The sequence below is a fragment of the Sinocyclocheilus anshuiensis genome, unplaced genomic scaffold (genome assembly GCF_001515605.1).
Source record: "Sinocyclocheilus anshuiensis isolate Anshui unplaced genomic scaffold, SAMN03320099.WGS_v1.1 scaffold522, whole genome shotgun sequence".
In the NCBI taxonomy this organism is placed as follows: domain Eukaryota; kingdom Metazoa; phylum Chordata; class Actinopteri; order Cypriniformes; family Cyprinidae; genus Sinocyclocheilus; species Sinocyclocheilus anshuiensis.
In genome coordinates this window covers 1,715,700-1,728,928 of record NW_015544185.1, presented here as the reverse complement: position 1 = coordinate 1,728,928, position 13,229 = coordinate 1,715,700, and the positions used below count along the sequence as shown (strand labels likewise).

The 13,229-nt window shown below is 34.2% G+C and overlaps 1 protein-coding gene across 1 annotated transcript in view; it reads right to left on the bottom strand.

Annotated features, from left to right (window-relative positions):
- The window catches only part of LOC107696477 (regulating synaptic membrane exocytosis protein 4-like), a 30,257-nt gene that overhangs the window by 15,314 nt on the left and 1,714 nt on the right, over window positions 1-13,229 (bottom strand). The gene's annotated exons all lie outside the window — the stretch shown is intronic.

Here is a 13,229-nt window from a genome sequence, read left to right as displayed (position 1 = left end):
GATCAAAAATCATGAATAATGAATTATTGTTACAATTTAAAATGACTGTTTTCTATATGAATATATTTTAAAATGTAATTTATTCCTGTGATGCAAATCTGAATTTTCAGCATCATTACTCAAGTCTTCAGTGTCACATTATTTTTCAGAAATCATTCTAATATGCTGATTTGCTGCTCAAGAAACATTTCCTTTTTTTTTTAATCAAAATTATTATTAATATTTTAAAGTCATTGATTTCATGTTGATTTTAAATCTTCATTGGAGAAAAACATTTTTATTTTTTTATTGATCATCAAATTATTTCTATTTTCCAATGACTAATTAATACATATCTTGATTTCAAATTCAGTTTTTTTTATAATGCAACAGAAAGTAAGATTGATACATATAATTTCATTTAGTCATTTCTGAAAGCTGAATGTTATCTACTGAAATGCGTTCGATCTCTGCAGTGATGGGAAAGCAGCCATTTTCACAGCTTTCTCTTGGCCGTGAAGCACATGACCTAGTTAGGCCATTCCTAAAAATACAGTCCTCTTTTGTCTGTTCCTGTATTTCTGGTGAGCTTGGCACATGCTAACTAGCATGTCAACGTAACCTTCCAAAACAGAACATCATGTATCAGGAAATGCACTAGAAATGCCAGGGTTGCTATGGGAGACGAGCAGTGTGCTTCACTGCATCTCTCTCTCTCTCTCTCTCTTTGGCCTTTTTATGTTTGGTGAACATGCCTGAAAAAGTGATTTCACCTTTTCACAAAAAATCTGTGAAGTCCTAGCAAAACTTGATTTTTACATGTGCATTTGGGTGTCTCCAGGGTGTTGTCATGTGGTTGCTAAGATGTTCTGATTGGTTGTCGACATGCTGCTATGTGGCTGCTTGGGAGTTGTCTGGTGGTTTCCAGGGTATTATGAGCAATGGTGTAACTAAGTATTTTTACTTTGTTACTGTGTGTGCTTTATCTGAGTATTTTTATTTTGAGAAACTTTTACTTCACTGTGTTGGGTATTTTTTCAAAACAAGCATGAGCAATAATGAATTCACTCTATAAATACTCAATTTTGACATTAATTATATTTCTGTCATGACAACTCTCGGAGGGATTGGCATGGTAATGTACATGACAGTGTTAATGTATTTGGTCTTGGCGGAATAGATCTGCTATGCTGCTGCTGCTGCTGCTGCTGCGGCAGAGCAAGTACCGAGACTTGCTACTGCTAATACATTCACAACATGCTGCTGTGAGCATGTAAGAAATATTGCTGCTGCAAATATAGCATACATGAAATAACCCCCATATAGCATAAATGAATCACCTCGTAGCAGATCTATACAGGTGGAGCTAGGGAAGGTGGAGGGTTTCTGAAGCAAGCTGCAACTGCTACGGCAAGCACTAGTCATATATTTGAATGTTTAGCAGCGAGCTCATTGGCTACCGATACAGGAGAGAACCAATCAGCTGTGCCATGTAATAATGATGTCATTAGGTCAGATTGAGTTAGACCTATCGGACTGCGCCATCTAGAGTTTCATGCCAGAACTCTGTATTTTGTGTAAGTGTGATATTTTTGTTCCCTAGACGTCTCACCAGCGTTTTCTGTGCTGTAAAATATTGTGCACCCACAAGTAGGTCTCACCGACCAGATCCCTTGACAACAGATAAAGTATCTCATTTTGTCAGAATGGCCAACACTCATTAATCAAAGTGACATTCATGAATTTACCACGAACAAGAAAGAAATAAGAGGCTTTTCTAAAAAAACTTTTAGTTGTTATCTCATCTTGCTTGTGGTTTATGCCCCACGCTTGTCACTTGTCAGGGCGTTCAGTTTTATTTCCTTTAAATTTGATTACAAGAACAAAGAGGCTTACAGGAAAACCTATTATAATACTTAAGACTACATCGTCAGTAAAGACGTATTGTTAAAGATTGATATAGGTGCGTCATTCACTTAATTAAATGGTTCATCCATAAATAATTTTTTTTTGTCATTTACTATCCATCATGTTGTTCTAAACCTATATCATTTCATTTGAAATTATTTTCCAACAAGAGCTTTCTAGTTCCAAAAAGGGCAAATATGTGCTATTTATGGGTAACTTTTTTTTTTTCTTTTTTTTTTTTGTCCTTTTTGGAGCTTAGAGTTGTAAAAGAACACAGAGAACATTATCTTTTGTGTTGCACAGCAGAAATGAACAACATAATTACAATTTTTGTTTGAACTGTCTCTTTAAAAGCCCAATGTTTTGATGTGTCTCTAATGGACTGTGCATGCGCAGGTTAACAGGAATAGGATGCTCTTAACTTGGGTCTGATTGAAACGTAGCTTGCCGAAGATCATTAGGCCACACATTGATTGTCATCTAAATGAGCATGTCAGTTTTCTGGTTAGTTCATGCTATCGATCATGCCATTACCTCTCATTACCCCAGCCTGCCTTAATTATCTATTAACTCTTTGATAAATCAGTAGCACTAGAGGCCTATTGATCTACAGTAATGTTGATAGATGCCTGGTTGGAGGCTATAACCTCTGCGCTCCCTAATCAGATGCGAAACCCAACACCAATACTGTTTTTGAAGCAAAGAGGGAAATCCGGACCTTTCTTTCTTGCCAAATTTCCAACCAATGCACTGTTCTTATAACTATTTTTACTATAACTACTTATTAATGGAAGTGGTTGATTCTCATAAAAACATGTAAATGTCTTACTGTATTTCATTCTCATTACTATAATGCAAAACATGAAATATTTTTTTGAATTTGTACATCATTATAATATTTCCTTCATTGTATAACAATACTTTTTGTAAGTTATTGTATTTTATTTTAGTTTTATAACCTATTTTTGTCCTGTAAGGTTTTTTGGTTTGATTCTCAATTCTCTGTCAGCTCCTTTATAATATTTTCTCAGTAATGAGAACCATCACTGAAAATAATGGGAATTTAAAAAATTATTTAAAAATTAAAAATTTTATTTAAAAAAAATATTTAAAAACCTTTAAAACTAGAACTTACAGATGCATTTTTTTTTTTTAAATATTATGGAAAATGGAGCATTATTTTGCAATCACAATGCAAAAAGTAAAATTAAAATGGATAAATATATAACTTTTGTTGTTTTTTTAGTCCACATTTTGAGGTTTGATGCTCAATTGAATTCAAATTCGAATGAATTTAATCACAAAAATCATAATCAAACTAAAATTAATAAATAGGCTCACATATGAATGTGTTAAAATCCTTTTAAAAGCCCCAAATACAGAAGTATTTAGCATGTGCTGGTTGTTAGATGTGAGCCCATCTGTTTAATCACAGTGAAGGATCTGATCATACACAGATGCGTCCTTCTCAGCCAAAAGTCATGCCAAATATTTATTCATATACTGCCCTAATTCAGCTTCCATGTTTTGCCTACAGGCTAAATGAGTGAGTTCAGGAATCAGGAGACGGTGAACGTAAGAGCTTTGATCTGAGCTATAAGTGGATGCAAGGGGGAAAATGACCTCAGAAGGTCATTTATCAGAAGCTAATATATGAGAGATATATTAATATACCTGAGATATTTCTGGGATTTTATGAGTTTGATTTTTCATACTGGAGCTTCAGTAGCTGCAGACCAGAGACAAGAGTCTGTTCACAACAGACTTTAGATTAAAACATTTGTCTTGTGTCTTATAATTTGAGTATTTTATCATTGTTGGTCATTTAAATAGATCTGTATTAATATCATTTATATATTTTCCTTATTTGATTAGCAGTCAACTGACAATTTTAAATTCAAATTGAATCCTCTGCAGTGAATGGGTGCCGTCAGAATGAGAGTCCAAACAGCTGATAAATACATCACAATAATCCACATGTAATCCACGCCACTCCAGTCCATCAGTTATCATCTTTCCCTCAGAGTAATATTAGTATTAAACTAGTACTATGCAACCACCTTAAATCAGACATATCCATTTCCATTAACCATTTTTTTTGTAATAATGTTCACTAAAAATCATTTACGAGATCAGAAATGTGTATTAACTTGGTAAACGAGGTACATTTTGATTTCATGTTCACTCAAAGGTTTTGTAATGTCTATGAAAGACGTCTCTTATGCTCACCAAGGCTGTTTTTTTAAATCAAAAATACAGTAAAACAGTAATATTGTGAAATATTATTACGATTTAAATGAACCGTTTTCATTTGGAATAAATTTCCTGTGATGTAAAGCTGTATTTTTAGCATCATTACTCCAGTCTTCAGTGTCATATGATCCTTCAGAAATCATTCTGATATGCTGCTTAATATTTTTGTGGAAACAGTGATACTATTTTTCAGTATTCTTTGATGAATAAAAAAGTTCAAAACAACAACATTTATTTGAAATAGAAATCTCTCGAAACACTTTTGATCAACCTAATGTGTCCTTGCTAAATAAAAGTAATTAATTTCTTTAAAAAAACGTTTGTGTAGAATATAACATTTTAATTACCCTTTATTAGTACCTGTTGCATCTGTTTGCAGTTTTTTCTGGCATGTTTTGTTGTTGTACTGCTTTAGTTTTGATTATTTGGCAGAAGTATATATCATGACAATAAAGTACATTGAAAATATGAGCGTAGCCGAGAAGTAAACGAGATCAGAAAGCAACACACAAGCCATACTCAAACTCATATTTCCTGCATGATCACCACTATACCACTAAGTCACAGCTTTGAATAAAATTCCTTTCAGACCAATGTGTCCATTCAAAATGTGGGCCACTGGATGCTGTTTGAGATACTTCAGTCATAACGTGTAGGCGGCAATAATTGAGCGCGTGAGTGTCGACATTGTGTGAAGCTTCAACAGTCTCGTTCTGCAGATCTGCTCAGAGTGGCTTATATAAAACAGACGAACCGCGCTGTGATTTACTCCACAAGTCAACTGCTACTTAAACTGATGTGCTCGCTCAACGCTTCTGCCAAGCGGCATATTAAAAACAAATTCATGTTTGGTTAGGATTTTCAGTTATGATCTTTATTTGTTACAATGGGTGATTAGCATTAGTACACACCTGTTATTTCATTATTCCATCATTATACAGATATAATTGTCATTGTAATATTATATTGACTCTTCGATTTAGCTACACTTCTAAATGAATGAATTAATTATGAAAGCTTAAAGTTATTGGATGTACTCCCTGCTAGTACGAAATGTGATCATTTTGTGTATTTCCAGTGATCGAAGCCTGCCAAGAACTGGATCATATTTCACCCCTAACTTTAATAAAAAAGTATATATGTTATGTTTTATATTGTATTTATATATTAAATTATTTATGTTTAAAATCATTTTTAAAAATGTTAGTTATATTTTGCGTCAAAGGAAATTAAGCGTCAAAATACTGTACACAGTAATAAGATTTTAATTATATTTAGAATTCAGAATAGTTCAAATGTCAAGAAAATAATGTTACAGAGCAAAAACAATGCACTGTAATAAAATAATTTTTCAATGTTGTAAATAAAAAAGATTATTGGAGTATGTTTTACAAGAAATACTATTTCCCTCTTTCTACTTCAAAACTGAACATTTTATTTCAAACTTAAAAGAAACAAATTAAGTTATGTTTTATATTATATTTGTATTACATTATATTGTATTTAAAAATTATGTTTAGTTATATTTTGCATAAAGTAAATTAAGCCTAAAAATACAGTATTGCAGATTTTAATTATATTTATTATTCAGAATAGTTAAAATGTCAAGAAAATAATGTCACAATGCAAAAAGAAAATCTTAATGCACTCCACCGTTTTTGGAGTATGTTTTACAAGAAAATAATATTTCAGTCTTTCTACTTCAAAATTGAAAACTTAATGTCAAACTTGAAAGAAATAAAATATATAAGTTATGTTTTATATTTGTATTGCACTATATAATATGAAACATTATATTTAAAATATTTGTTTATGTTTTGCATGAAGAAAATTAAGCCTAAAAATACTGTATTACAGTAATGAGAACATAAAAGTTCAGAACATTAATTTCACTTCTAGACTGTAGTAAAGGACATGACAGCAGGTAAATCTGAGCATTTGTGCACAACCATCTGTTCTTGCTCCCGAGCGTCACTGTATCCGACTGCATATGCCAACACAAAGGGTGCAGACCAAATGCACCTGCACGCTACACTACCAGAGGTCATGCTGGGACAGAAAAGAGAGATCAATCAGTGCTGCATTTGCCAGGCTTGTGTGTGCATAAATCTGAGGCACAAGACACATTTTTACAAAATACTTTTACATTGCGATAAAATCACTATTCTTTGTCAGTATCATTTTGTCTGTCCTCTTTACGTCCTTAAAATCAAATAAATTTACCTGAAACTGCATCATTTATTATGTTTTCAGAGAATGAAGAGTATGTGTATTTGGTCTTGTTCCATTTGCAGATTTATTTGCTCGATTTAAAGCTGAAGTGTGTGGTGGTGATGCAGAAATTGCTAGTAAATTTTACAAACAATTACAGAGGAATGGCAAGTAACAATTAAATTAAAGTAATTAAACATAAAATTTTGAAGTATGAAATAGGATTTTCTTGTAAAACTTTGTTTAAATAAAAGAACTATGAAGAATATTTTTTACAGAGTATGTATCACCTTGTTTCAGATGTTTGTAATGTCAAACTATTAATTTAACTAAAGATGCTATTTTATATATATATATATATATATATATAATATGCTACAATATTTTCTTTAGAAAAATATAAGAAAAATATAAGAGACATCTGATTCTATGCTGAAATTATTTCAGTTTATAATATTTATATTTTATATATAAAAAAACATTTGGTTACACTTTACTTGAAAACTTTAATGCCTGATGCATAAAGGTATTTTTAATGCACAATATAATGCATTATAAATATATATATATATATATCTTTTCATAAATAATTGTAGCCAAAGTTAAAATGCATAATATTTGAAGATTCCGTGTTACATCTGAAATTGGTTGTTTGTAGTGTGATTTAATGCAGTATACTTTAAAAAGTTGTAAAAATAAATAGTTAAGTATTGTTATGTATAATAACTGGTTACAAATATTCATGAGATCATACAGTGCATTATAATGTTCACTACAATACATAATTCATGTATTTTATATAGCATTATATATTAAGTGTTATTGAGCATTTCAACATGTAGGTGTAGTATTAGAACAAAGAATTTTGTATTTTAGAGATGCTTTTAACAGGAACAATGAATGATATTATGAGTCAGACTATGCATCGGTGTGAAAACAGGAAATTTCATTATCTGATCGGACAGACTGTTGTCTTCACACTGGCATCATGTGATAGATTTCTCACCCTGGCCGACTTTTTCTCTTTTCCACTTGGGGAAAAAAACGACTTTCTCACCTGTGCCTGATGGCTGGGCACAAACAGCATTTCAGCGGCCATCGATTCAGGATCAGTACAAACTCTTATGGGCCGATGAGAATCGACCACTGTACACTTATCACACTGACATTTTCTAAATAATTGAACTTGTGCAATGGAAACAGACATGCAATCTCTATGATAAAAAAAAATGGTTTCATGACATTTCAAAAGAGTGTAACATTTGATAAAGTGATGCCACTTCAGATTGTCTTTTGATATGACTTCACAACCAGACCTACTTGAATGAGTCCCGACTGAGTCTGATGATATGTTTGCCAAAAACGGCTATTCAAAAATAAGAAATAAAACTAGATTTTTACATTTTGCCTGATCGTGATGCTAAGACATTTAGGGTTGTTTGTAATGCTTAGCTAGGATGTTGCTTACTTGACCGAGTTAGAAAAGAAAAAAAAACTGCTCTAACGCAAGTCTCTGTGATTTTATGGTTTCTGGATGCAGCAATAAGTTTCCTTAAATTCTTAAATTGTCAGAAAATATGTTGGAATACTATAATCAGGGGCGATTCCAGGATTTTCATTTTAGGGGGGCTCAGCCCCCAATGAGGGTATAATATACAGTGTATATATATATATATATATATATATTCAAATGAAAATGGCAACATCGTTTTATAAAGTATATGCGTTCATATGTGCTTCATTTTCGCTGGAGGAAACAGCTGTGGTGTGATGAGGGGTGAACGCAGCAAAAACTTAGGCTACAATAGGCCTAGATGGGGAACCGATTGCTCCCCCATGATATTTTGTAAACTGTATTTATGACAAAGAACTGCATAGATGCAAATATTATAACAATCTATCGTTAAACACACTGTACACACACATTGTCCTCTGTTTCTCACTATGCGCCGCCGGTCTGCTAATTGAAAAAGAACGCGCTGAAAGACGGGAGGAGTCGAAGTCTACCAACCGTTTTCATATGAAATTTAAAGGGGACTGAGGCGATCACGAATACGTGTACAGTTTATGGAACTAATCGCAAAATTTTAAGGGGGCTGAGTAGTCATTTTATTGGCTTTAGCCCCCCTAAAAATGGCCTAGCGACGCCCATGCTAGTAACAGCACAACTCTTTTTAATAAGCTGTGCAATTTGTAGTTCTGTCACGACAACTCTCAGAGAGTTTAGCATGGTAATATACATGGCAACATTAATGTGTTTGGTCTTGGCGGAATAGATCTGCTACGCTGCTGGCAATACATCCACAGACATGCTGCTGTGAGCATGTAGGAAATACTGCTGCTGCACATGTAACATATATAAAATAACCCCCATTTATAATATACATGAAATCACCCCGTTGCAGATCCATACAGGTGGAGCTGGGGAAGGTGGAGGGTTTCTGAAGCACGCTGCAACTGCTCTCACGGTACTTTGATGTCATATGGCGATCAGTCTGCGCAGCGCTGCTTCAAGTCAAACACACCTATTATGTACATGTATTTACATCGCTTTGACCGTTTTCTGTAGATCCCACCTTCTCACATGCCACGATTGGTCGATTATGTACAATGCCTGCATGTTGTTGGTCAAACTACTTTTTCAATCATTACCTTCATCAAGTATGAAAACAGGAAAGCAAAGTCAAAACCTGGATATTTTAGGCAATATAGAATTCCTGGCCAGGATGTGTCTGGGGAAAAATGGCACATATGGTCACCCTAGACATACTCCAATTCTTGTTAAAACACACTAGACGTGGCCTTAGAATGTTGAGCAGCAAGCTCATTGGCTGCTGATATGAAAAGAAACCAATCAGCTGCACCATGTGAGTAATGATGTTTATATCAAATTGAGTTACAACTTACTGGCCTACACCATCTAGAGTTTCACGACAGAACTTTGTATTAAATGTTTTGGAGCAGTTTTAATGTATAGTACTTCAACACTGTGTCAACAAGTCATTCTTGAAATAAGCATGCATTTATTATTATTCATTTATTATTATTGTAGTTCATGTTTTTGTTTTCTAATTTAAAACTAAAAAGCTAATTTAATATGAAATAAAAGAAGTATATAAAATGTAAGGCATAGTATTTGGCAACACTTTCCTTTGAAATAATTTTAAGCTATTTTTAATTTTGTTTCATAACAAAGATCTGAATCAAATGTAATTTTTGAACGTGTGAACGCCAACACAAAGATTCTTCAAAACAGGTTTTTTTTTCCCAACCTAACCCTGATTTTAAAATATAAATATCATCACCTATCATCCTTCACCAGCTTTTTAAAACCCGAGCCATAAACACATGCTGATAATCAGTGTCAGCATTAAATCTCATGCACACAGACACACATACACTCGCACAAATGCACTGTACGGATGCTACAAGTATCAATCATCCTGACATCCTTCTATCTTTTCCTCTGTCCTTGATTCACTACGCTCTTATGCAACACAGAATGTGCGCCTACCGCCATATGACATCTCACTGATGCCGTGCGTGTGTTTGTTTGCAGGTTATTTTGAGCAGCAGCATCAATGCAGGGCCTGTCAGTGTAGGAGGGTTAATAAGCCTCGAGACTTCAGAGCATTCGCTTTTCTTCGGCAGAGATTCGTTCCTGTGCCGGTGGAGGGGGGAGCCGAGACATGTTGTGCTTTGGGATTCTTAGTGCACATTGCATCAAACAGCGCTAAGAGCAAACAGGATATGAAAGATGAAGTCTGAATGTGCCAAGACAAGCGGTGGGAGGCAACGTTGGATCTGATGCGCGTCGCAAAGGCTTCGGGCCCTTCATGTCAACGTGGCTGGGGAGCGAGTGTGTTATATAGGTGTTGAACCTCCTTGTTGGGCTGTTAGATTAAATCTTAACACAGAATGAAGAAAAAAGCAATGGTGAAAGCAGTCTGAACAGAGAAACTTTAACTCAGTTGTTAAAAGCTTGAGAGGACACTAATCAAATGTTTATATGCAAAATAAACGTACCGGAATAAATCGTTTCTCAATTATTTCTGTGATCACACAGCACTCATATTTGTACTTGAAAAAGCCCTGAAAATGTGTCTTTCTAGCCTTCATTTTGTATTTTCCAAACGAACCTGCAATTGTTACATTTAAGAGTTAGATTTGTTGGTATAAATTAATGTATTTAGGTTTATTCAGTGATATTAAATAATCATTTTGACTTGAATAAAACCAGTTAACTTAGATGTTATCGTATTTTCTAGTGCATTAAGAATATAGCTAAAAAATAAAACTTTTTTTCGCTTATGCTGGTTTTTCGGCATCATTTCTTCAAGATGAATGCAGTTTGACGCCATTTCCAAACCAGATGTGATGCAGCAAGTTTCCAGCCAGTTTTTCTGCCCTGAATGAAAACGGAAATGCTGCAAAATGACAACATGAAGTCCAGAAACTTTATAACTCAAAAGCGCCACCTATGTGCCACGTATTGAACTGCATTTAATAGTGGTCTATTATTTTATTGGCATTGAAGTGAATTACAATAAAATAGAATACCACAAAATTCAACTATGCAAATACCAGAAAGGGTTTTTAATAAAAAACAATAAAAATAAAATAAAATAAATATATAAATAAAAATTAAGAAAAAAATAATAAAACAGAATAAAATAAACATAAATAATAAATTTCATAATCACATTTTCGCTTTCATTAAGATTAGAAAATTACTACATTGCAAAAATTATTTGTGTTGTGTTGCGCCTGGTTACACGAAAGACACGAGGGACAGAATTTTCATTTTTGGGTCAACTATCGAATCTCATGGCAATTCGTAACTATTATCCATCTGCTTACACCCTACTGATGGCTATGTTTAGGGATGGACCTTCATGCTTACATTTTTCCTAAAAACTGTCGCTGTATCTCTTTTCAAAGGGTGCATCCTCTGCAGGTTGCACTTACCGACCGCATATGTCATTGAAACGGCCTCATTTAAAAAAGTAACCATTAAATTCCAAAGTAAGAAAGAAATGACAATAACTTACGCCGTACAAGAAATAACAGTCAATTTTATAATGGTTACTTTTCTCAAATGACACATCCTTGATCTTTGTATGTGGCCATAGCTTGTATGTTTCTGTACAAATCACAATGTATAAATTCATCCGAAATTGCCATTGTTATCTGGGTAGATAATGTTTGAACAAAGTTGAGAACACAGCTGTCTTGTTAAAAAGTGAATTGTAGTAATTAATGGCTCATTATTTGAAATATCTATTAGCCTGCAGAATCTGTTTCAGTATGAACCTGTTGATAACATAAGGTTTATGTATTGCAATATCACCTATGCATTTCTAATAAAATATTACATCAGTTGCAGGTGTCTTGAGATGTGCATATAACACAACCAAAGGACCTTCACATTCAGCAGTTTCTTTGTCAGAAATGAACTGACAAAGACATCATTAACTCCACTCGTTCTTCTGATTAATGGATCCATCCGAAAAGCATTAATATCATGCGGGAGTCTTGTTTTTTCAGGAGATAATTTTGCTTCTGTATTTGTGGTCAGAAATGTCTCGGGGTTTGAGCGGTGAGTAATGGGTGTTATTACGGAATCACTGGCAAGTTCATTTATTACTGCATTTGTTCAGCATTTTCACCTTCTAGAGAATGTTTTCATGTTCATAAACGACGGGTTTAAATGGCTGCAAACCATCCCAAATAGTATGTCAAATATCAAAAACCAGAAAGCAAATTGTAATTTGCACAATATATCATTGTTTTGAGTCTTATTTGCTATTAAATCACCAATGCATTTGCAGTCATCTGTCAGTCAGCAATAGGTGTTATAAAGCACTTGCAATGTGTTCGTTTGTGTTCCAGTAATTAGAATATTCATTAGTGCGATTTGCATTGATTAAGTTGAATTATGCAAGTATGTATCAGCAAAAAAAGAAGATGCGGTGAGCTGATTAGTTAAATGACAGGCCTATAACCAATACGCTATAAATTGAAGCACAACATAGCACACGAATGAACACGGCCATATTCTTAATTGTCACGCAATATTACATGATCATGCAAATGTATGCAAAATTTTATAGACTAAAGCATAAAGCGAAAATTGAAGATGCATATGAGGAGTTGTGCATGCATGTTACTTTGAGCTAAACCAGAAAGTGCAATTAAGTGTACATCGTTTTTGTTATGAGTGTGTGTTTGTGTGTGATGCACACATGTTGAAAGAAGATGATCACCAGCTAGGCACAATCTTTCCTCTCGATATAGTCTCTCTCCTGCAGAGAAGTCTGTAATCAGGCCAAGGGTAGAGAGTGTGTGTGTGTGTGTGTGTGTGTGTGTGTGTGTATGTGTGTGAACGTGGGTGGGTGTGGATGTTTCGGATAGACGTGGCTGTGTAAACGTTTTTTTGGGTGAGTGGACAGGAAAAAAAGGAAACGAGGGCGATCAAGAAAGGAAGAGAGTACACAGGGACAGAGAGAGAGATTTATAGCATGCCTAGACTAAAAGCACTTGGGAAATTATGCAAAATTGCAACTCAAAACACTCAGCAAGTAGCGCACCGAGCAGTTGGAATATTACTAATGAGCACTAAATTAACGCCATGATGTCTGCTGATGGATTTGAGACAGACATTAACCTGCAATCAGACGTTTGAAATGAGCCACAGCCGTACCTGGAGAAAATCACATCTATATTAGCATTTGAGTGTCAGCACTGTGATTAAATGCCTTCATTAATAAAAACGTCCGTCTGATTAGAATGCCGGCTGAAGGAAGCGTTTTGTGTGTGCATATACACGTATTCATCATAAAGATCAATTGTTTTACCATTTCAGATTGCAGATATGG